The following is a 22,835-nucleotide window of genomic DNA, read 5'->3' on the forward strand; positions in this document are numbered from 1 at the left end:
CTCAAATTGATCTTTATGCATGTCAAATAGAATCATCTATTCATACTCTTTGCCATTGAAGTGGGACATGGCTTCCATATTGACCTTTGTATCCTTGACGCCCTTGTGACTTGTGGAAAAAAACAAACAGCTTATCATTTCTTTTATGCACTGAATTAATTTGAAGCAAAGATGGAAGCGGAAACCAGAGTGAAACTATATCAATATATCAAGACTGAACAGCTTAAGTCTGTTTGTCAATTCTTTTCGCAGCACCTTTGTACTTATACGATTAAAGACATTGTCAGTAAGGAGTCATTCAGAGGGAAATTTTTCATTCATAAATGCAGCAATATCTGCAGGAACCGGAGCTATATGCCTAGTATGCAAATTGTTTGTGACACATTTAGCGAAAGTAAGCACAAACAATGTTGTAGCCCTTCTCGTAGGTTCCAGGCCAGATTATTTTGGATGCAGAAAAACAATGAAGACTTATGCAAAGCTGCCTCCACTCCCATGCCATGCTAATATGGATACCTTGGCTCACAGTCAAAGACGCTCCGTGTTCCCCCTCGCTGTTCAACACTGCTGTCCAACAGGCCTTGTTTTTCCTGGATACATTATTTTGATTAATTACACCAGGTCCCCATTGAATTTGAATGACCTCCAAAGGAGTGTACCAAGTCCTCGTCACGTGACTTCCTGTGCGGGCCTGGATTTCTATAAAGCATCATAATGAGGCTTATTTGCATAAACATGAAGACGGAGAGAGGCTTCTAAAATGGGCTGGGGTGTTATATCTTTTATCTGGTGACTTTCTCGACGGTTTTACCGCCTCACATGAACCTCTGCAGCACGGCTCAGGAAAACACTAAATGCATGAGGATGGTGATTAATGCAAATGCTTTAGGCGACGAGGAGTGCACAGAGGGACCGCAGTTAAGGGTAAATTTAGTGTGACCTGTTATTTTGTAATAAATGCTGTAGCGTGTCATGATAAAGCAAACCAAAGTTATGATGCTTCCGTTTGTGTACAGCCTCATAGCGGTGAGGAATTCCAAAATCAGCTCATTACATGCATGCTGTCATATTTGATCTGCCGGGTGCAGTTCTGAGCCTGATGCATGAAACATCTTTACACTCTCAAGGGTTAAAATGATCAGGAATGAAAACGAATAGCAGATGAGTAATGCATTGAATGATTTGATACCCTAGAAGATATTAGTGTGGAAGGTTTAGAAAATTATAATATCCCGGATCACACACAATATCCCATGCCATCAATTAAGTATAAGGAGGAAATTGTCCACTTCCACATTCAGTATGGGCAGACGAACATGTGTATCTATCACAGTAAAGATGGGACTGCAGGTTAAGAGACTGCTGGTGCTCCTGCAGTGGCAGTTCAATGTCTTTCTTAATCAAAATGGACAGTGGGTGTCATAAAGGACCGAAGCAGTGACCTTCCATTTTGTAGGATTCCCACATTACCACCCGAGCCGGTCTTCTGCAACACTGATCTCTGTCAGTACTCACATACTGAATTTTTAATCTTATCTTTCAGTAAAAAAATGTTCAGAATGTCAGACACATTCGTGTACAAAATAGGACTGCACAATTAATCGAAATTGTATCGAAATTACAATATGACGTATACTGCAATTCTCCAATTGCACCAGGCGCAATATTTGTTAAAGGCGAAATGTGTTTCAAAATATCATTTCAAATTAAATATTGTGGTGCTGCAGAGATGTCCTGGCCTACACATCATATTCCACGGACTTAAGAAAAGATATTTTTTTTGGTACAGATCCCTGCTCGTTACAGGCATACAGTCTTTTCAAAATAAACTTCCATCTTCACAGGAAACAACTTCCTTAGGTTTAGGCAAGAAAGCTACTTAGGCTTAGGAAAAGATAGATTTGGTTAGAATAAGGCAACAAACGACTTAGTTAGGTTCAGGAAGAGATTGACTTGCTTAGGTTTAGGCAACAAAACTACTTAGTTAGGTTTAGGAAAAGGTTGAGTTGTTCAGAATTAGGGGACAAAACTACTTAGTGAGGTTTAGGAAAAGATCTACTTGTTTAGGATTATGCAACAAAACTTCTTAGTTAATTTAGGAAAAGTGTGACTTGTTCATGATTAGGCAACATAACTACTTATTGAGGTTTACGCAACATAACTACTTAGGTTTAGGAAAAGATCGACGCAGTTAGGTTTACGCAGCAAAACAACTTAGTTAGGTTCAGGCAACAAAAGGTTTAAGGCACAAAACTACTTAGTTAGGATTGGGCAACAAAACTGCTTTTTTACACTTGGGAAAAGATTATGGTTTGGCTTAAAATAACTCTGGAAGTGACGATACTTATGTACGTAAGTTAAGTAACAAATAAATCAGCGTTTACTTCTGGTTTCACTCAAGACACAAACACCGGTCTCCTGGGCAAAGTTCTAGTATTTTTTGACCCTCCAATCTACCCCGACCTCCTCCTTATGCGGCATTTGCTGCTATTTATATTTCCTGGTTTACGATTATGTTAATTACACACTAATTGATTTTGTAGGATATATAAATTGCAGTGCATTACTTTTCGTAGATATAGCTAAGAGCAGTATATGAGACCAGCCTGAAAAATCACACCATAAAAATGTTAATATGTTTCTCAATAAAAATTAGAATAATGATGTCAAAATGACCATACCCTCTAATATCGCAAATCAAATCGCAATTGCAATATCAGTCAAAGTAATCGCAATTCAATATTTTTTTCCGGAATCACTCAGCCTTAGCACAAAATCAATGTTCAGAGAAAGAAAAAAAAATATCTGGGAGTAGTGAGTGCTCTTTAGTTGCCTTGACGATAAAACTTTCAGCGTAACAAGAGCATTTTCTCTCCTCTGAAATCCTATGAAATGGCTGATAGATGACAGATATGATCAGGGGCTTATATTAATCAATACACAGAATCTGATGTTACAGTCTTTTGTGCCATAATCCAAGCTGAGCAGCCATACAGGAGCCCAATTCAAATGTAAGAAGAAGAAGGATATACTCACCTGCAAATGATGACTGGGGCATAAATCTATGTGACAATCAGACAGGCGGCACAATTCATTATGTAACCAACTAATCTAACTGCTCCATTCACCAGACAACTAATTTAATTAATAGAGGCTATGTCTCCTGGGTTCCTCGATTCTTTCTAAATCAGTATTTCTCTGTGTCGGCAATAGGTGAGGTTTGTGGAATGACTAAAGACCACCTGGAGGCCTCTTCACGAATCAATACCAACCTCATGGTCGACGTTATCTCCTAAGGAGGGGGGTTAAGATTGATTGTCGTTAAGCACTTTACAGGATGGAAAGAGGATGAGGACGGATCATAAAACGCCCACACACCACCTACCCATCCCTCTCAGCTGCAACAGAGTGCAGCCAATCGATAGGAGCAGGATCAGCAAAAAAATAAATAAATAGAAAAGGTAAAGAAATAAATATCTAAATAAACAGGGAAGCAATAGTAAAAAAAAAAAATGAAAAAAAACAGACAAGATGTTGCACAAGAAATTGATCCAATCTGTGGCAAGACAATGAGGAAATACCTTCTTTTTTTTCAGAATCGCCAAAATAAAGTTGATTTAAATGTTGTTATGTTTATTTTAACTCATCCCTATAAGATGGATTTGGTATTTTTTCTTTTAGTTTATGTGACCAATGGAGTCTGTGTTGTGTGAGACAAAGAGGTCAGAAGATCTCTTTAGAGCTAACTCTGTCTTCCTGACATGAAAGGAGAAAATGGCAGTATCTCCAAATTAAATAACCGTGTCCCTCCTAGCTCCTAATTGATAAAGGCAAAGTGGAAGTATTAGCTTAACTCAGTCAGGAGTTAACAAAAATATGCACAATGGGTTATTATTAGAAAGCATGTGATGGATTATGATGTATTAAAGTGTCAGTTGGCAGTATATTTTTGGCATCATTGGGCAAAAATTCCATAATAACATTTCAGCATATTGTTATTCAAGTGTTTTGAGAGATAACTAGACTTCTGCTCCTCCTCATGGCTCTGTTTTCAGGCTTTAAAGAGAGCGTTCCTACTGGCTGTGCTCCGGTAATGTGACCGGTAGTTTGGTGTTCCTTCAAGAGAATTCACAATGGCTACCGCGACACAAACTTTTTCATTTTACAGCTAAACCGTGCACTACAAGATGATTCTGAAAACATTTGAGGCGAGAAAAAGGCATTAACGTAACATAATATTGTTTCATATTTGATCAACGCTGCCTAGTTTGACCGTTTGGTCGGAGTTCTACTGTCACTATATAGCGACCGTTTTATAAATATAACTTTTTTTTAATCATATTTGCCTTAATCTCGCCTACTTCAGCTTTAAAGGTAGGAGGTGAAGAGGGAGGAAGTTTAGTGTACACACATTAACTGAGGAGAAGCAGTCAGGTTATTATTACAGTATGTACTGATATGAAACTGTATATAACTGTACATTTGCACATCCATAACTAAAAGAACATTATGTTTTAATTCCTTTTTATTGCAGCCCTTTCATGCCTCAGTTGTTAATATGTGGCTGGAATTATTCACATATGTAAATGCTTTTTTATAGGCATACGCAGCTCATTTGCTAAAACACCTGAGGAATCAACATAACATAACCGCACCACCCGCATCATCATTAAGTCACAGCACATTACACTTGTCGTTCACATTCCCAGTAAACATATCTGTACTGATGCTTTAGGGCTGTAGGGGTCTTAATCTCAATCTGATATCTAAATGTTGTCTTGGAAATGAGCCAGCTGGGTTTTGACTTATAGTCATGGCTGCGTATGAGTAATTTATTTACATAGAGATTTTAATTGCAACACTAATATATTCATTAAGCAATAGCGATGTCTTAACTACACTTTGTACATTAAGTCAGAGGTTCTCAACCTTTTTGACCCCTTAAAAAAATTAGCGATACTGATTCACAATCATGTCGCAGCCTGCAAATGCAAATTGGTGAACATTACTACCAAGGAATAACTCTCCTTTTAGCTCCCCCATTCAGTTTCACAGTAAAAAGAAACACTTCCTTGGTTTAGGAATACAATCATTTAAAATATAAAACTGTTCCAGTTAAAACCTGCTATGACGAAATATATTTGACTTACTTGGAAACAGACTAATGTGGTATGTGCAAAGCTTTGATGATGTTTCTGTGTTTTGTTGTCTTCATGCTGTGTTTCCTTAGTAGTGCGTTCTGTGTGTGACATACAGTTTGATTTGCTTGTGGATGAATAAACCCACAGATTTGACAGCGTTTTCATCATCTCAGAACGTGACGATGCCTCTAAAGTAAAATGTGGATTGTTGCCATTTTGTTTCTTTTCTAATTATCGAACCCAGTCGATTTGGCTTTGGACGTTTCTGCAAACTTCAGATAAGTTGAATGCCGACGATTCTGAACCAAAAATCCGTTTTATAAATATCTGTCATATCAGTCTTGTAACACGCTTGCAGAAACGCAATGCCACGTGGCTAAAATCATTAAACGATTGGTTAGGCTTAGGCAACAAAACTACTTTGTTAAAGCTGTAGTAGGCGAGATTGGAGCAAATATGATTAAAAAAAGTTATTTTTATAAAACGGTCGCTATATCCTGACAGTAGTACATGAAACAGGTAACCTAAAAAAAATCATGTGCCTCTGTGTCCTCCGGTGCTCCTAACGGCATCTGCAAGATTTCACAGACCGGAGGAAAACAAGCAGTCAGAGCTGATCTGAGGTCTGCTGTCCATCTGCTGTCTATGAGAGCCGGCTGTCTATGTCTCGCGAACTCCGACCAAACAGTCAAACTAGGCAGCGCTGATCAAATATTAATCAATATTCTGTTACTGTAATTCCTATTTCTCTCCTCAAATGTTTTCAGAATCATCTTGTAGTGCACGGTTTAGCTGTGAAATGAGAAAGTTTGTGACGCCGCCGCCATTGTGAAATCGGGTGAAGAAACGCTACGTTCCGGTCACATGACCGGAGCACAGCCAATAGGAACGCTCTCTCAATGAAAGATTTTTGAATAGATTTTTTAAAGCCTGAAAACAGAGCCATGAGGAGGAGCAGAAGTCTAGTTATCTCTCAGAATACTTCAATTACAATATGCTGAAAGGGTATTATGGAATTTTTGCTCAACGATGCCAAAAATATACTGCCTACTGACACTTTAAGGTTAGAAAAAAGATCATGGTTTACGTTCAAATAATTATGCAACAACATAACAACGTAACGTAACAACCGTAACTACGCAATAAAACCACTATAGGTGTAGGAAAGAACTACATGGTTGGGCTTAAAACTACTACGTTTGTACAGTGAAAATGACACAGAGCGTTGTGAACATGAACAGCAGATTGTAACGTGACGCACGAGACACGAACTGCGGTCTCCTGGATTAAAACCTTGTGTTTGTTGGCAACCTCCGGGTCTGAAAAGTGAAGCCAACGCAGAAGTGCCTTAAACTTGCAATCTTTCTAACAGCCAGCAGCGGGCGACTCCTCTGGTTGCTAAAAGAAGTCTGATTGTATAGAAGTCTATGAGAAAATGAGCCTACTTCTCTCTTGATTTATTACCTCAGTAAACATTGTAAACATGAGTTTATGGTCTCAATCACTAGTTTCTAGTCTTCTTCAATACAGCATGATGTTCATTTAGTAAATTATGGTCCCATTTAGAGTCAAATAGACCATAAAGCAGGGGTATGCTTTAGGGTGTGGCTACCTGCGATGTACAGGTTGCTACCAAGGCGTTGTCCAGTCTGGGAGTTGTCCGTGTTTTTGTCTTACAACTTTAACCCTTTCACAGTGTGTTTTCAGTTCATGTATTCACCTAAAAAGTCACCTAAAAATGTCTTATTCAGTGTTCGGTTGTATTTAGCTCCACCCTCTTGTGTCACTTCTGGTCAGTCACTCTAGTGCTGCTGTTTTTCCTCCATAAAGTCCATGAAGGACTGCTTTGCCATTTAAGAAAAAAAAATCTTTACCACCGTTGATGAAACCCTTTAAAAATTCACCGGTTAAAATGCTTTGTCACAAAGTATGCTTTTATATGTATTGTATTGTATATATTGCCATGAAGCAGTTGAATTTGTTCCAGAAAAGTTGCTGTTTTGTAACCACAACATTTCATCCTTTTCCATGTCATTTCCCCCCAAACTCTGTGGGAAAATATGAAAACTAGGGCTGTTAATCGATTAAAATATGTAATAATGTAATCATATGTAATGATTAATTGCATGATTGTCCAAAGTTAATCACGATTAATCACAAATTAATCACAAATTTTTTATCTGCTCAAAATGTACCTTAAAGGGAGATTTGTCAAGTATTTAATACTCTTATCAACATGGGAGTGGGCAAATGTGCTGCTTTATGCAAATGTATGCATATATTTATTATTGGAAATCAATTAACAACACAAAACAATGACACATATTGTCCAGAAACCCTCACAGGTACTGCATTTAGCATAAAAAAATATGCTCAAATCATAACATGGCAAACTGCAACCCAACAGACAACAACAGCTGTCAGTGTGTCAGTGTGCTGACTTGACTATGACTTGCCCGAAAACTGCATATGATTATCATAAAGTGGGCGTGTCTGTAAAGGGGAGACTCGTGGGTACCCATAGAACCCATTTTCATTCACATAACTTGAGGTCAGAGGTCAAGGGACCCCTTTGAAAATGGCCATGCCAGTTTTTGGAGCGGTATTTAGCGTTATGAGGCCAGCATGATATGGTTGGTATCAATGGATTCCTCAGGTTTTTCTAGTTTCATATGATACCAATATCTTCACTCTAGCTTTAAAACTGTTAAACTGAAAAACAGTTAATGTGTTAAAGAAATTAGTGGCATTAAAACAAATTTGCGTTAACATGTTATTTTCTTGTGAACTTTGACAGCCCTAATGAAAGGAGAACAAGGCTTTCCTTGACTTTTGCACAGTTTGTTCTCGAAGCAACACATCACCATGGTTCCCCGTGACATGTTAAATTAAATTAAGAATATAATAACAATGCAGTATGAAGGGGCAGTCTTATGACTCTCCTATGATACATTTACCTACTGGAGAATTTTAGTCTTTCCGAAGACTTCTAAAGTTAAATTGAATTGAAATCATCAAAGTTTAGAAATAGTTGCAGGACTGTGACACTTTTACACATAAGGGGATCTCAGGATTTAGATACCAAGCCTTGTATACAAACTGCTATGGTGATTTTTAATCAAAAAATGTCACATAATGTCTATTTTTAATGTTAAACGCAATTGTATTTTGTTTGTGTTAAGATCAAGAAGTGACTCATCCATATTCATACACAGTACATGTACAGTAATTAAACATCACTCTACTACTCTTTGTTAGAGTTACTTGCTGTCATCTTTTACATAAAGAAGTACCTGTGAAATCTGCTAGTTTCAGATAAATGAGGCGTAAAGCAAACATATTGAATATGAAACAGGCTTTGACAGGTGTGCCGTCTTAGAAACTTTAAAATAACTTTGTAATTTCCCTGAAAGCAAATGCGAACAAGGTGACTTACTGTTAAGAAAATAAAAAAACACTGTATCTCATGGCTTCTTAAGAGAGATAAATCATTACAGCTGTCAGTTGCAAAAAAAAATAAAAAAATAATTAAGGTTATTTAGAAAGTAGCGAATGATTCATGACATATTTTCTCATAAAAGTCTGTCTGAGTTTGACTTTGCTGAGGACATTAAAGTAAAGGAGCTTTAAATACTATAAAGTACAAAAAAAAATACAGGCTGTTATGACTTTTCTCCTTTAAAAGAAAAAAGATCCAAAACATTTCTGACAGTCATTGGCCTAAACTCAACTGAATTAAACAGCAGTACACTCAGTCTAGGCTATATACTTCCAAAGATGATTTCATGACAGATTACAGTCAAATAACCGTGATGCAGATCTCACTGTGACTCACTATTTTAAACTTTTTTTTTATTATTTTCATGCCGGAAGGAACATTTTAATATGCTAATACATGTTTTTCCTGCTTAATGGCACCAGCTCTTTAAAACGGCTGCACCCGCTTTGACAGCGGCTTCGAGATTGGAGTCGCAGAAACAAGTGTGAAAATGGAGCCGAGTGTTGCCCTACATCTGTCTGCATTTGTTCATGAAACTGGGCTGGATAAGGACAACACTGGGGTCCACCAGCCAGACAGTGCTCACTGGTAATGTTGTAGGTGTAAATGGAGTCATGCTCTGTTGAAAGAGTACGGCTTGTGTGCTCGCTCCCCTCATCCATCATATTTGAGGGCGTTATGTGTCTGTCTATGTGGGCAAGAAGAGAGACGGAGGATGCTCTCCAGCCGGGCCCAGGAGATGGGCTGAAGGGAGGACGACAGATGACGGATGAGGTGCCGTCATGGTTTCCTAAGAGCTCAGTAAGATCTGTCTTCTGGCGGCACGTCTAAATTATTACCCCAGCTTCGCTGGCATTTGTAGCGCTCAGCCCTTCTTGTGTTATCCCAGCGAGGCTGCGGACCTCTGGGGTTTTGTAAGCTCGTGAATTTGCTTTTATTGTTCACCTTCTGTGGGAAGTAAGATAATCATCTGCATCCTGCTGTATAAATTAACAAGTGCCTGCTGTTTTTTTCTCGAGGCGGTGGTGATAGTACCACATTTTGAGAGTATGATAAGTGATGTTCAAAACCAACATGTTCTGACTCCTAACTTGTCAAATACCGCTGCTTGGTGCGCCGCGGCATTGAAGACCGACGCACGGGGTACCCCTCTTGCGTTACTTTTGGACGGACTAGGGACCGTGTGTCAATATACGCTCGTTACATGCATAGTGTCCTTTCAAAATAAACTTCCATTTTCACAATAAGTTAGGTTTAGGCAACACAACCACTTAGGTAGGGTTTGGAAACAGTCATGGTGGACGTTAGCTTCAATGACTAACGACTCACGTGACTCACAGGACTGATGATACTACCAGCTTACGTGACTACGACTCATGTGACTCACGCAAATGACGATACCGACGAGTCACGTGACTAAAGACTGACGTGTCAAAATAAGTTAGTTTAAGTTTCACACGGGACACGAACAGCGGTCTCCTGATTGAAAGACCCATCCACCTCCCCTCCGGCCCGCCCTTTAGCGGACTCTCATGCTTTTAATACTACGTCACTTGATCCGATTGTTGAACAATGTCGCGGGTGAGTTTATATTGGAATTAGTTGAAAGCTCGGTTCGTCACATACTGTTGCTGAAGGGTGCCTCCGTGTGTCAGTTTCCAATGCCGAGCGGCACTTACCGAACGGCGATATTTGATGATTTGAGAGTGAGAACAGGTTGTTCGAGTGTATAATATCTCGTAGTGATGTTCAAAATGTCAAAGCAGAGTTGGTCAGTCCCATCATCCGGAAGCACAGATGCTTTGCATAGCTTCCTTTTCACCAGACAGGTGCAATGACATCTCAGATCTGACAGGCATCTATTTTTTATTCCCACTCTGACTGCTGTAGGACATGTAAGCCTACGTGTTTCATGATGCAACGATCACTTGCCAAGTTGCATAGCAATATGGACTTAGTATATGTGAAGAATATGAATATGTGAAAGAAATTAACTTTCCGAGTGTGTCTACATATTGCTGGAGCAGCCAGTCTCAAGCCATCGCTGCTATTATAGAATACTTGACACAAACAAGTCCTTATGATGAATCCTGCGGCATCCTCATTAATTCAAGAGTTAAAAAAACATGCGGGCAGGGAGTAGATCACACTCCAGATCTCGCTGTGAGCTTGGATAGGGAGGGCCCCCGTCCCTCTGCGTTTGACTGCGGCCCTAGAAAGCGTAACTGGCAGGGAGGCTCACAGAAACGTGCACCAGACACATGTCTCTGCCAGACGCTGTGGGCTAGCGCTGAGTGCTCCAGCATGCCAAGTTGGTGTGGAGGAAAAGTAGGGCAAACAATGCAATCCAAAATACAACAAAGTGGACATTTTCTTTTCGAGCGGAAATTACACAAATACAAAGTGTCTAGAGGATTTGCATACATTTGCAAATGAAATAGCAACAAGAAGTCATTGTTACAGCGAGTGCAGCTTCTCTGCAGTCCCATGGCACAGTTGGGGTTTTGCGAGCTACAAACAGTCTTGAATCACATTGCAAATCTGCAAATATAATCAGCCATAATGTATGTGATGTATGTATTGTGTGTTTTGATTGTGCATGGCAGATTTAGTTAAGTAAGATATGTATTTCGAATAGTTTTTATTAGGGCTGTCAACGTTAACGCAAATTAGTTTCAATGCCACTAATTTCTTTAACGCATTAACGCAACTTGTGATTTCGGAGGTTGTAGCGGGCTCTTTTATAAAGCTAGAGTGAAGATACTGGCATCATATGAAACTAGAAAACCTATGGAATCCATTGGTACCCTCTATGTTATACTAGCTTGTCGCAAAGGATGTAAATTTAACGCTTTGAAAACTGTCATGGCCATTTTCAAAGGGGTCCCTTGACTTTTGACTTCCAGATATGTGAATAAAAATGGGTTCTATGGGTACCCACGAGTCTCCCCTTTACAGACATGCCCACTTTATGATAATCACATGCAGTTTTGGGGCAAGTCAAGTCAGCACACTGACACACTGACAGCTGTTGTTGCCTGTTGGGCTGCAGTTTGCCATCTTATGATTTGAGCATATTTTTTTATGCTAAATACAGTTCCTGTGAGGGTTTCTGGACAATATTTGTCATTGTTTTGTGTTGATAATTGATTTTTCCATAATAAATATTTTAACAACATTTGCATAAAGCAGCATATTTTCCTATTCCCATTTTGATAAGATGATTTAATACTTGACAAATCTCCCTTGTAGTTACATTTTGAATAGATAAAAAATTTGATTATTTTGCCATTAATCGCGACTAACTATGGACAATCATGCGATTAATCGCGACTAACTATGGACAATCATGCGATTAATTGCGAATATTTTAATCGATTGACAGCCCTAGTTAATATATAAATCGGTTTTCGCACATTGCACTCATAGATGGAGAAGATGGGATGAATTATTATGTACGAGATGAGGCATATGTTTGTGAAAACTAGAAATAGAGCCTTTGCTTCCTTTTATTAAAGGTGTAATACAGAGATGTCCCTCACCCCCGTGCTCCTTTGTACCCAACCTCTGCTCTGCAAAGCTGTCTTCCTCATCTCTATTGTGAAAATGTTACTTCAGTATTTTCCATTAATTACCCACACTGAGGTTCAGACAGGCTAATGAAGACGCAGTGCTGTTGTCTCATAGCACAACATTTCTTCCTTTTTGTGCAGCATTTTGTCAGCAAGCATGATTTTTATTCTCTATTCGTGATTAAAGGGACACTCATTCAGTGATGTGTCCAGAATTGCAGTTTGTGATTGGAATCAGTAGTTGTTGTTTTGGTTAGATAGTCTGAGAGCTCCTTGTCCCTTTCAAAAAATGCATGTGATGACCACCTTCCCAAACCAGTCTATCACGACAAACCCTTCATTATGAAGTAGTGTTACACTCGCCACCGAGGAAGATCCATAATAAGGCTGCAACGAACAGCTATTTTCATTATTGATTAATCCGTCATTAGTCATATTGTTCAATTTACAATGGTATAAAGCAGAGAAAAGCAGTTAATCCTCACATTTAAGAAGCTGAAACCAGAAAACGTTTCGCTTTATAAATAACTCAAATTAGCTGTGACTTAACCATTAACACAACACTGACATATTATCACCTTTTTAAAGTTGGTGAATGTGCAGTTGCCTAGTTACACATCCAGGAGACATGAAGCAACAATGGCAACAAATATCTGTCTCTTTAGAAGCTAAATGCTCCGTTATGTTCACCAGCTAGCTGCGGCCTTTGTCTGCCGTTCTTTTGGTGCTGGAAATTAGATTTATGAGGGCAGTGAGAGGGAGAACCGAAACAGTAAAGTTGCGGGCCGTAAAAAGCAAAACAATTAGCTGAAAGAACTGAAGAGCTGAGAGGAACTTCAGAGTCAAGTGATTATTCTCGTGGGTTCATCACTACGAGCATCAGCTTTCACATGTCTATTTTTAATATGAAAATATTGCTTAGTGAAGCTTTAAACAATTAATTGATTAGGACATTTTTTCTCAATCCATTATATGTTGACTAGCTGACTGATCTACTATACTTGTTTAAGCACTACTCTATATAAGGGGGAGGGGAATTATAAATGAAAAGGTTAGCTGTGGGATGCGCTTGGCAATGTAAACAGAAAACATCCATCACTATGGATATGGATAGATGCCTTGCTTGCCCAGCTGTGGTGTTTAGTGTTCATAGCTGATTTATTGTCATTGTACGACAAAGGGTTGCGCAACAAAATGCAGTTGTAGTTTCTCTATGCTACATAAGAAGAACAAAAAAGGAAAACAGTTCTTATGGTGGAGTGTGGAGGATGAGTTGATGAGTCTCACAGCCTGAGGAGAGAAGCTGCTCTGGTGGTACGTCAGCGGATACTTCTGTATCGCTGCCAGACGACAGCCGGGTCAACAGGCTGTGACTGCGGGGGGTATTGTCTTTAAGTATCCTTTGGGCTCTTTGCAGGCACCTCGTCTCACCACCTCTTCTGATGCATGGTAGATGGGTACCAATTTATTTTCTTGGCTGTTTTAATCACCCGCTGCAATGTCAGTTTGTTATGTCTCCAGTAGGGCTGTAAATCAATTAAAATATTTAATCACTATTAATCGCATGATTGTCCATAGTTAATCGTGATTCATCACAAATTAAACAAACATTTTCTTTTATCTGTTCAAATCAATGTACCTTAAAGGGAGATTTGTCAAGTATTAACATGGGAGTGGGCAAATATGCTGCTTTATGCAAATGAATGTATATATTTATTACTGGAAATCAGTCAACAACACAAAACAATGACTAATATTGTCCAGAAACTCTCACAGGTACTGCATTTAGCATAAAAAACATGCTTAAGTCATAACATGGCAAACTGCAGCCCAACAGACAACAACAGCTGTCAGTGTGTCAGTGTGCTGACCTGACTATGACTTGCCTCAAAACTGCATGTGATTATCATAAATTGGGCATGTCTGTAAAGGGGAGACTCGTGGGTACCCATAGAACCCATTTTCATTCACATATCTTGAGGTCAGAGGTCAAGGGACCCCTTTGAAAATGGCCATGCCAGTTTTTTCTCGACAAAATGTAGCGTAACTTTGGAGCATTATTTAACCTCCTTTGCTAAAAGCTAGCTAAGCTAACATGCATGGTACCAATAGATTCCTTAGGTTTTATAGTTTCATATGATACCAGTATCGTCACGCTCGCTTTAAAGGTCCCATATTATGCTCATTTTCAGGTTCATACTTGTATTTTGTGTTTCTACTCGAACATGTTTACATGCTGTAATGTCCAAAAAAACATTTATTTTCCTCATACTATCAGTGTGAATATGCCTGTATTTACCCTCTGTCTGAAACACTCCGTTTTAGTGCATTTTGATGGAATTGCAACGGAATTGCAACAGAATTGCGTTGCAAGGCAACAACTTGGGACCATGTTTACTTCCTGTCAGCTGGTGACATTCACATACACTGCAAACAGGAATGAACTGGGATACATTTAGAAAGTTTACGTTTAAAACTGTGTAAAGGGTCTAAATATTGTATATTTGTGACATCACAAATGGACAGAAATCCTGACAGCTTGTTTCAAATGCAGAGTTTCTGAATACGGTCTGTGTGTATTTCCCTGTGGATTGAGCGTTTCGATACTTTCACAGTATTTATATAGGACCTAAGCCTGCTTTATGATAAAAAAAACATGAAAGTATCACTTATTTATCATATGGGACCTTTAAGACTGAGCCTGCTACAACCTAAAAATTGCATGTTGTGTTAATGCATTAAAGAAATGAGTGGTGTTAAAACAAATTTGCGTTCACGCGTTATTATTGCCCTAAGTTCAAGTCATGGTGCTTTCTATTACCCTGTAAAAGTTAAAAAGAACTTGGCAATTTTGCCATCCTAGGCTTTCTGAAAAAATACAGCCATTTTGGAGTTTTTTTTCATCAGGATGGGGATGTGTGATGACCATGTCAGTTTGTTTGTGATGCTGATTCCCAGGAACTTAAAACTGTTCAGTTGTTCCACCTCCGCTCCACTGATGTAGACAGGTTTGTGTGTGTCTTTGCCTCCTTTTCTAAAATCAATAATCAGCTCCTTGGTTTTGCTGAAATTGAGCAGTAGGTTGTTCTTTGAGCACCACGATTGTTGATTTCCTCTCTATACAAAGTCTCATCGTTGTTTGTAATCCGGCCGTCGATGGTGGTGTCATCCGTAAACTTCACAACAGGGTTCTCTTCATGTCGGGGGTTGCAGTCGTGGGTGTGCAGCGTGATCAGGAGGGGGCTGAGCACACAGCCCTGGGGGGGGGGCGCTCCGGTGTTCAACACTAAGAGTGGAGGAGGTGTGACCACCAATCGGAACTGCCTGGGGTCTGTTTGTGAGGAAGTCCAATATCCAGTTGTAGAGTGCGGTATCCCAGAGTGCTAAATTTGCCACTCAGTTTCATGTGGGAGATTGTGTTGAATGCTGAGCTGTCTCTGTGTACTGTTATGTACCATCTCTCTGTAAATGCATAACATCACCACCAAAATAGTAGGGATGTAATGTTCTGTTCCAGTCCCCACTTACTGGCGTATGGCAAAACAAAAGCTGAGCAGATAAGGTGTTGTGGCTGAAATGAGGCTGAACTGATCTCCCCAGCAGTCACTTCAGGTGTTATCGGATCTAAAAAACAGATGATCTTCTGTATAAATAGGGGAGAATATCAAGCTATTTTGTGTTTCTCTTCTGGCTTTTTACACAATGGGTTTATAATAAAACAATTATTACCATTAAAAAATACATGTAAAATGTAAATCAGTTTTTATTGTCACACATAGTTTTTTTCTACACAGCACAGCACAGCACACAGTGAAATGTATTCTCTGCATTTAACCCATCCTAGTATTAGGAGCACTAGGAAGCTACTATATAGTGCCTGGGAAGCAGTCAAGGGCACAGCAGTGACTTGGTCCATGCATGGACTTGAACTGGCGACACTCCGGTAGTTTAGTTTTCTTCTTAGCTAGGCTGCAACATGTGGTCGCTAGCAAAAATATCTCAGTTGGGGATGCTTGTCACGTTCTACTTGGGGTTGGTTGTCACATGTGACTGATGGTGAGTGACTGACATAAGGTTGAGTTGGTTATTATCATTATTATTATTATAAGGATAAACATTGAGCCTATAGGAATGATTATTCCTGTTTATGTTCTCTCAATGCAGGCGATGTGTTAGATTGTTGCATTTCAATTGAAATTAATTTATTTTAAATTTTTAAGATTGCCTCCATGTTTTATTTTTTCCCATTAAAATAACATAGGGACAACCAACCCCATAGCCCTATAGTGTAACAACCAACCCCATAGCCCTATAGTGTGTAACAACCAACCCCATAGCCCTATAGTGTGTAACAACCAACCCCATAGCCCTATAGTGTGTAACAACCAACCCCATAGCCCTATAGTGTAACAACCAACCCCATAGCCCTATAGTGTAACCACCAACCCCCTAGCCCTATAGTGTAACAACCAACCCCATAGCCCTATAGTGTAACAACCAACCCCATAGCCCTATAGTGTAACAACCAACCCCGTAGCCCTATAGTGTGTAACAACCAACCCCATAGCCCTATAGTGTAACAACCAACCCCGTAGCCCTATAGTGTGTAACAACCAACCCCATAGCCCTATAGTGTGTAACAACCAACCCCATAGCCCTATAGTGTGTAACAACCAACCCCATAGCCCTATAGTGTGTAACAACCAACCCCATAGCCCTATAGTGTGTAACAACCAACCCCATAGCCCTATAGTGTAACAACCAACCCCATAGCCCTATAGTGTAACCACCAACCCCCTAGCCCTATAGTGTAACAACCAACCCCATAGCCCTATAGTGTAACAACCAACCCCATAGCCCTATAGTGTAACCACCAACCCCCTAGCCCTATAGTGTAACAACCAACCCCATAGCCCTATAGTGTAACAACCAACCCCATAGCCCTATAGTGTAACAACCAACCCCGTAGCCCTATAGTGTGTAACAACCAACCCCATAGCCCTATAGTGTAACAACCAACCCCGTAGCCCTATAGTGTGTAACAACCAACCCCATAGCCCTATAGTGTAACAACCAACCCCGTAGCCCTATAGTGTGTAACAACCAACCCCATAGCCCTATAGTGTGTAACAACCAACCCCATAGCCCTATAGTGTGTAACAACCAACCCCATAGCCCTATAGTGTGTAACAACCAACCCCATAGCCCTATAGTGTAACAACCAACCCCATAGCCCTATAGTGTAACCACCAACCCCCTAGCCCTATAGTGTAACAACCAACCCCATAGCCCTATAGTGTAACAACCAACCCCATAGCCCTATAGTGTAACAACCAACCCCATAGCCCTATAGTGTAACCACCAACCCCCTAGCCCTATAGTGTAACAACCAACCCCATAGCCCTATAGTGTAACAACCAACCCCATAGCCCTATAGTGTAACAACCAACCCCATAGCCCTATAGTGTAACAACCAACCCCGTAGCCCTATAGTGTGTAACAACCAACCCCATAGCCCTATAGTGTAACAACCAACCCCGTAGCCCTATAGTGTGTAACAACCAACCCCATAGCCCTATAGTGTGTAACAACCAACCCCCCGATGGGGATAGCTGTCACAAGAGCACAAGACGTATTTGACGGTCCATGAATTTTTAACAGAAGAAGCTTAAGAAGAGTAAGGTCACTCCATTCCTACCTGACACTTGAGGCTTCCATTACACATTGAAAGGAAACTTATTCAGGATACAATTTTTGAGGTATTCAAATGAAAGCAAAAAGTGTGACAACCAACCCTGTTCTCCCCTACTTTAACCTCAATATGGGCATACATTGCAATTAATATATATCAAGTATAAAATGATTCTCTGATATGCTGAAAACAAAGAAGTTTAATAATAGACGCCTTTGAAAGGAGTGAAGATTCACTTTTGACTGCCTAATTATGCTCATGATGCCACTCTGCTGAGGCAACAGCTCTCTGGCGACGGCACAGCCGAGTTCAATTTCATCTTAGTTATGATGAGTGTTGGATTAAATGAACAAATGTGATAGCAAGAGCTCACAAACACCTCTTTTCTCTTGCCTTTGTAATAATAAATTATATATTGTTTCTTCTGTTTTTTTTTGTTTTGTTTTCATAGTTTTCCAGTATATTTTCCTTTGAATCACAGTATTATTAATACGACTCCACAAGCATCAATTAGCAACAACAAGGCACCAGCAGAGAGCATCAAAAAACCATCATGTTCCCAGCCAACCATTTGTAGGGCACCCCCAACAGCTACATTAAACAAGAATCCAAAGGATGCAGCGAGGACAACCAAAAAAAAAAAAAAAAAAAGGCGAAAGCTGTGGGACAGCCACACGCTTTCGGGACCTTCATGTGACAGCTAAGCTGGGCTAACATATTGCTGTCATGTTGTGCTGCAGAACAGTAGTGAAGCTGTCAGCTCGCTCAAACCTTAAAAGTATACCAGCCGTGCACAGCTGGGCAGTACCGGCTTCCTCAAAAAGCTCTGACTGTCACAGTCCGCTTTCTATAAACAGTTTGAGATGAGGAGTTGATTCTGAATCAGAATAAGGTTTATAGCCATGTAGGTTATCACGAGGAAGTTGCGTTGGTGTTTGGTGCTTACAATAATCATATTAGGAGGAAACACAAATACAAGCAAAGTACTGCAAATGTCAAGTACAGAATAGAAAAAATAGAATAATAGAGCTGTAGCCTACAGTTTTGTGCAGGAGGGGGAATTATGATAATAAACTTTATTTAAACAGCAAAATTCATGCATTAAACAACACAAAGTGCTTAACATAAAATAAGATTTTCATAAAAAAAATTTATTTTGTTTTTTTACAGGGACTATTTTTTAATTAAATTGTATTTTATTTTCATTATTGGTGCAATATAAGATTACAAAAAGACATAGGGCAGTTGGACAGTGTTAAAACATACACACATTAGGACATTAAGACAAGTACAGTACACTGCAACAGTTTATATTGAACTGGGAGTTCAGCCAGTGTTGTGACGTGACATGTAAGATTATGTGAGGTGTGTTTGCATCGAGGAAGGCTATTGAGTAATGATAAAGAAAAGAGGGAAAGAGACGAGGTAGGGAGGATAATGAATAATGAGAATGATAAGTAGTAGTAAAGTTTTAAATTGAGGATGTGGATGTTTTGTTGTTTTTTTCCCTTTTTGTCTTGTGGGAGGCCCCTGGCCAGCATGCCGGAGGGCGGGGTGACATAGGGACATAGGGCAGGCTCGGGGACGGCAGCGGGGGGGCTGGACAGCTGGGTCCACCATGATTTTATTATTATTGTAAAAAGGAAACAGGAAAAAAAGGACGTGGGCGTTTTTGTGGGAATTGTCACGTTGGGCCACCCCAGACCCATCGGCGGGGATCGGTCCACCACTAAACCTCCCATCCGGGATCGCCCGCAGAACCATAGGAGGGAGCTGGTCCAATGTTAGTCGGTGGAGATTTTCTTTTTCCTTTAGTTTAATATCTCAACCAGCCCATTCTCTGTCCTTATTATTTCATTTTATTTAATCATTTTCACCACTGGGTAAGAAAATCCAGTTGTCCTGCCCCAACGCCGCGCACCCAACATCCGCCGGCCCCTAGACAGGGGCCTACACATCAAGACTTGGCTGTCATATTTTATGTAAGGGACAATGTACAGCGAGCCAGTCATTGTTGTGAAAGAAACCCCGACAGGGCGATGGCGCACCCTGATGCGGAGCGGAGGGTTCTCTCATCACCCTGAAGGGGGTTTCTTTTACAACAATGACCTGCTATCTGTACATTATCCCGCTTGTTACATGGCTACTTACTGAAGAAATCAATAGTTAGACACAAAAACGGTCCGCCAGAGTCAGACATCAGAACTGCGCCCATAGCAACGGTCTGTTATACATAGCAACGGTCTGCTATAAAGAAATAACAGACCTTAGAACGCCGTGATTGACGAATCAGAATCGAGTATTCAACACAGCCGTGTAATAATAATAAATAATTAATATTGATAATTATTTGTCTTTCTAATATTATCACTGTCCTCCTTATTGTTACCACTGCCACCACCATCATACCATTCATTACCAACATCCTTTAAACTCGAAACAAGGAGAAGAGAGGAAGAAAAAAAAACAGGAGGGAAGAAAAGAAATCATATACACATCATACAATTTATGATAAAACAATAAAAAAACAAGGAAAATAATATGAAATATCAGGTAAAATCACTTTTTATTTATAATTAACAGTGGCTGCCTCTCTGTGCATTTTAGCTCTGACCTCAGGAACAATCAAGAGGTTGGAGTTATAGAGGATCTAAGGGACCTATAGCAGGCACATTATGTCTTCACCATGTCAGACAAATTAGACAGGACGAAGCCATTCAGTCATTTAAAAAAACAATAAAATAATTTTAAAATTGATTCTGTAACAGACAAGTAGCCGATTTAAAGATTGGAGTGATGTGGGCTCTCTGTCTTGTTTTCTTCAGAACACATGCTGCCGGTGGAGGAGGTGAGGCTGCTGCAGGAAGTTCATCCTCTGCAGGAATTTTTTTTGATGACCACAAAAGTCCACAGCGTCGACTGGGGAGTCACACAGCCTGATGGGGAACGGGTGGGCTTGTGTTTTTTTCGGAAATCCACAACCATCTCCAGTGTCTTTAGAGCGCTGAGCTCTAAAGTTCTTCTGACCGCACCGGGTCACCAGATGGTCAATCTCCCACCTGTAGGCGAACTCATCCCCACCGGAGACGAGTCCAGTGAAGGTGATGTTCATGAACGTCAGGAGCTTGACAGCCTGATCACTGGAGGTGCAGCTGTTGGTGTACAGGGAGGGAGAAGAGCAGACAGGAAATCACTTGTTAAATCACTCACACTGCAGCTCTTTTCTATGAATACATTTTACCTTTGAGGTTCAGAGTAAGGACTAATGTAATAATGTAGTCATCCAATCATTTCCCCCAGAGAAAACAACCTCCATTCCTCAGATGTCAGATAAACAGGGTTCTGCTTTGATAATAAAATATGTGTAAAACAATGTATCATCTTCCATCTACTTGGCTCACAGTTCATTTAATCCAGATGTGGCGGTAACTAGATTAGAAGCAAGTCTGCCAGATCTCCACTGGATGTATCCAATCATGTTATGTATGAAATACACGGCAGGAATACAAAATATTTCAACTGTGATAGCAGAGATGCGCGGCGGCAGCTGCATAGGCACTCTGTCTTGTGGCTGCTTCTTGAAGCAGGGATGTGTGCCAAGAAGGAACTAAGTCCCTTGCAAATCCATTCACTGGGAATGGTTGTCATCCCTCCAATCCATTCAAATTTGATTTGGCAAAAAGTAGTTTGCATGACAGAACCTTGAGCTCCAATTGGGGGAGGTGATGAGGGGGAGGTGAGTGACGCTCATGCCCAGGAGGCTAAATTAGTCAGGATGAGGATTCCCGAGGCTCAAACAATACACTAGGTTAATAAATATAATGCAGCTAGGACATATGCAAATAGATTTAGTCTATAGTGTACAGTAGATCCATGGGTGGTGCCTCATAGCAAGAAGACTCCAGGTCCGTACCCGCTGGCTGTCTGGTGCCTGTCCATGTTCAGCTTGTATATTCTCTCCCATGTCTGTGTGGGTGCTTCAGTTTTCTGGTTGTGATAGATAATGGATGGACAGAAATAGAAAAAGAAAGGTTATTGGCAAATCAAACAATTTGTTTTCATTACTTGTTAATCCGTCTATGATTGTTCTGATGAATTGATTAATTGCGTAGTCTATAAAATGTCAAAGGTCTCCATAGTGTCATAATTTTCCAGAGTTCAAGGTGAAGTTTTGATATGACTTTTTATGACATACTAAAATGACTTTTTATGACATACTATACCATGACTTTTATGTCTTTTTATGAAACACTATACTATGACTTTTTAATGACTTTCATATAACTTTTTATGACATACAGTAGGCCTACTATAGTATGACTTTTTATGAAACATTATACTATGACTTTTTTTGACATACTATAGTATGACTTTTTATGACTTTTTATGACCTACTAAACTATGACTTTTTATGACTTTTATATTACTTTTTATGACACACAGTACTATAGTATGACTTTTTATTACATACTATACTATGTCTTTTTATGACATTTTGGGATTAGCAGGAGACTCAGACGGAAGAAACGATCAGGAGAACTCGTTAAACTGTGACAGCTAGGATTTCAAACTGTGCTCCCATCAATACATCTGGTGAATGTCCCCTCTCTGGCCAACAAGATGGATGGACTGCTGACCTGTTACATCATTCAATACAGTATTTATTCCAGCACATTTTCACTCTGCATCATTGCTCTACTGTATTATTTTTTATAATTTAGAATCAGTCTGACTTAGACATTGTATGTTGTTGTTCATTGTTTTATTGTTTATATGCATTTATCTCATTTCACCTACTTGTATTTACATAAGAGAAAACATTTTTATGTTTACTTTTGTTTAGCTTTATTGTCCATGGCTTTTAAGCTTTTTATTTCTGAATAAGTATCCTACTTTGAGAGCAACAAAAATATGAAGTCATATTCCTTGAA

General features: G+C 39.7%; 1 long non-coding RNA gene across 1 annotated transcript in view; it reads left to right on the top strand.

Moving 5' to 3' along the window:
* LOC141762141 (uncharacterized) overlaps window positions 1-22,835 on the top strand; it is a 175,007-nt gene extending 152,172 nt beyond the window's left edge. Inside the window, exons 2-3 of the long non-coding RNA XR_012592734.1 lie at window positions 20,730-21,005; window positions 22,413-22,835. This is a non-coding gene — a long non-coding RNA (uncharacterized LOC141762141). The remainder of the gene's footprint in view (window positions 1-20,729; window positions 21,006-22,412) is intronic.

This window comes from Sebastes fasciatus, chromosome 2 (assembly GCF_043250625.1).
Source record: "Sebastes fasciatus isolate fSebFas1 chromosome 2, fSebFas1.pri, whole genome shotgun sequence".
Taxonomy (NCBI): Eukaryota; Metazoa; Chordata; class Actinopteri; order Perciformes; family Sebastidae; genus Sebastes; species Sebastes fasciatus.